Below are 3,598 nucleotides of genomic sequence, written 5' to 3'. Positions count from 1 at the left end.
CATTATCTCATTTACCTCCTTCAGCAACCTGAATGTGCATTGAGAGGAAGGCATTCCAAAGTGGTTTTATGACATTAAAATTAAAATTAAAATGCTTTTATGTGTGTGTGTATTCACATGAGAAACTTATCCAATCTAGCAAAAAAATTCCTATAGACTATTTGAGAAATTATGCCTTAAGGAGGCATTACTGAGTAAAGGATATACTAGAAGTACTATTGAACTCTAAAGTTTGGCTTCTACATAGGTAGAGTGGATTCCTTGTTCTCAGAGACCAGTAGGCAAGAAGTCACAATACATGGAACTCTAAGGGGTGCTGGCCACTGAAAATGTATAGGGATGTTCTTACTCAACGGAGTCCAAAACTGGCTAAGGAACAGAGATCTGAGCATCTCTTGGCACTTCCTTAACCCCTTGTAACTGAATGATCAAAAAAGGGCCAACGATCTCAGAAATATGGTTTGAATCACAATTTCATGACTTAATAAAGTGGTAATCCAAAACCAAACCCATTATTGCTGATTTGATTCTGACTCATGTAATGCATGGTAGAACTGTTCCCAAAGGTTTGCATAGCTGTATAACTGAGGGGAATTTGAAATGATTACTGAAAGAGGGAAAGAAGAGAAAAATGGCAGCCTTATTTCAACTGAACAGGTTACAGCTAGGTTGGTTCCTGCAAACCTCCCTATTTAAAGTTTCCCTAGGTCAAAGAGGCCACTGGGAAAACTGAAGGGGATACTTCATGTGACTGCGTGGATTGGAGCAGAAGATGGTTTATCGCAGCCTTGAAAATGTGCCCCTGCAGGTCCAGAACTGACGGGGAAGAAATCACGGAATACTCCAGAGGCTGAGCTCTCATCTGGGTTTCCACATATGCACAGAAGCCACAATTCCCAGAGGTAGGTTTAGTGTGGAAGTAGAGCCCATTTTAAAGCCAACTTAAAGATGGTGAGAAGATTCATCCTTGACACACTCAATCCTTGATTTTAAACCATGCAATATATGTGTTCTGTTCACACAACTGCCTCTTGATCTATGTACAAGTTCTGCCTGAGCACAATGAAGTGTTCTGGAATTCCGATTATTCACAAGGCTATCTGTAGTTTGTTATAATCCACACTGTCGTAGTCAATAATATTGGCATAGTCAATAAAACACAAGTAAACAAACATCTTTCTGATATTCTTTGCTTTTAGCCAAGCTCAATATGATTTCGGCAATCATATACCTTGTTCCACATCCTCTTGTGAATCTGGCTTGAATATCTGGCAGATTCCTGGCAATGTACAACTGCAATTGCTATGGATGATATTCAGCAAAATTTTACTTTCATGTTATGTTAATGGCATTATTCTATACTTTGAACATTCCATTGGGTCACCTTTATTTGGAATGAGTAAAAATATTATTTTCTCCCAGTTAGTTGGCCAAGTTTGGAAGTTGGCTTCCAAATTTCCTGGCATAGACACGTAAGTCTTTCCAGTGCTTCCTTAGTCAGGGTTCTCTAGAGAAACAAAACCAGGACACTTATGATTACATACACTCACAGACACACACACATTTATATACAGCATGAAGAAATATAACAGCTAGTTAGTCCACACAGCAATACAGAGGGCCCAGTTCAACTCAGTTCTGTGGAACAGTTAATATCCTGGAAGTCATTCAACTCAAGAGGGCTGCCAGGTCTAAGGTCAAGGAAGCAGACAGCTGAGTTTTCCCGTGGGCAATGCAGGCAGAGCCCGCCCACAGGCAGCAAACAGCAGGGCGGGTCACCAACTGTCTGCAGCTCAGGAGCTTATGGAAACAGGCCAGGATGGAATATTGAACTCAAAAAATGCAAGATGTGAGGATGCACCAGCCTCAAGTTCAAGAGATGCACACACCAGCAGCCTGGCGAAGCAGGTTTCAAAGGAATCTCAAGCTGTAGCAACACGATCCATGGGTTGGCTTGTCCCACAGGTAGTTCCCACAGGTAGCTCACAAGTCGAGGCAGAGAACTAGCTAAAACAGCTGTATGCTGGCCTGATCACCAGAGAGCAAGGGAGAAAGGGGCTGGCCTTGTTGCCCCATTTATCTCTTTGCCCTCCAATCAAACTGTGACCTGATTAATCCCATATGTTCCTATTGGCCATGTTGGCACAATAAACCTACCTATCACAATCAGCTTGTTGAAACATTTCACTTGGTATTCCATTAATTCATGCAGTCTAGTTTTGGGCTAATGCTTTCAGTGCTTCAGTGTTATTGTTTGAACCTCTTGCTTCAGTGTTATTGCTTCTTGCTCATGTTACCCTCTGATGGTGGAATGTTGACAGTTCTTTTTGGTACAATGACTGTATTTTTTCCATCTTCTCCTGATACTTCCTGCATCATTGTTTATTTCACACATAGAGTATTTCAATATTGCAGCCCATCAGTAAATGAAAGACCTAAGGGTTTTACTACCATAGGCTTCACTCCATTCATGTTATTATGGTCAACTCTTCTTTGCGAAGACAGCTCTTCCTCAGTCATATTTTGAGTGCCCTCTTTCCTAAACAGCTCATCTTCTGGTACTATATCTGCTAATATTCTGCTTCTATTAATTAGGCCTTCAAATCTGATGACATTTCCTGGTTATCCCTAAGGTTTCAGGGGACAATTCCTCTGAAGTGGACAGCCTATTCCTTTTTTGTAGTCTTTTCATAGTCTGAATGCTCTGTTGAAAGCTGTTTACATTGTCTGGCCCTGCTAGTCTTTGAAATACCAGTGACATATCTTTCAGCATCACAGCAACACATAAGCCACCACAGTACAACAGATTGATAAGTTGTGGAGATGGAAGAGTGTGGACACGAAATATTCTAGTTTGTAAGGGAGAACAGACTGTTTTAAATTTGAGAAGAATTAATAAATAAAAATAACCTTAAATAGAAGATAAAGTGGGTGCACAAGCAAATGTAATGAAGAAATCTGATGGTGCCCAGCTATCAAAAGATATAGCATCTGGGGTCTTAAAGACTTTAAGGTTAAAAAGCAACCATCTAGCTCAGAAGCAACAAAGCCTACATGGAAGAAGCACACTAGCCTGCGTGATCACAAAGGGCCGAAGGGATCAGTTATCAGGCATCAAAGAACAAAAAATCATAACATTGTGTGCTCACTTCCCTGATAAGATCGCAGAAGACAAACGAGTACATAAGCAAATGTGGCAAAGAAATCTGATGGTGCCCGGCTTTCAAAAGATATAGTGTCTGGGGTCTTAAAGGCTTGAAGGTAAACAAGCAGCCAACTAGCTCAGAAGCAACAAAGCCCACATGGAAGAAGCACACCAACCTGTGCAATCACGAGGTGTCAAAGGGATCAGGTATCAGCCATCATCAGAATCAAAAATCATATCATTGTGAATGAGCGGGGGAGTGCAGAGTGGGGACCCAAAGCCCATTTGTAGGCCACTGGACATCCCCTTACAGAAGGGTCTCAGGGAGGAGACAAGCCAGTCAAAGTGCAATGTAGTAACGATGAAACATGCAACTTCCCTCTAATTCCTAATTGCTTCCTTCCCCCTCCCCCACTATCATGATCCCAATTCTACCTTACAAATCTGGCTAGA

This window comes from Echinops telfairi, unplaced genomic scaffold (assembly GCF_000313985.2).
Source record: "Echinops telfairi isolate 266 unplaced genomic scaffold, ASM31398v2 ScPeMD7_3533;HRSCAF=4204_0, whole genome shotgun sequence".
Classification (NCBI taxonomy): domain Eukaryota; kingdom Metazoa; phylum Chordata; class Mammalia; order Afrosoricida; family Tenrecidae; genus Echinops; species Echinops telfairi.
Note: the sequence above shows the minus strand (reverse complement) of the source record.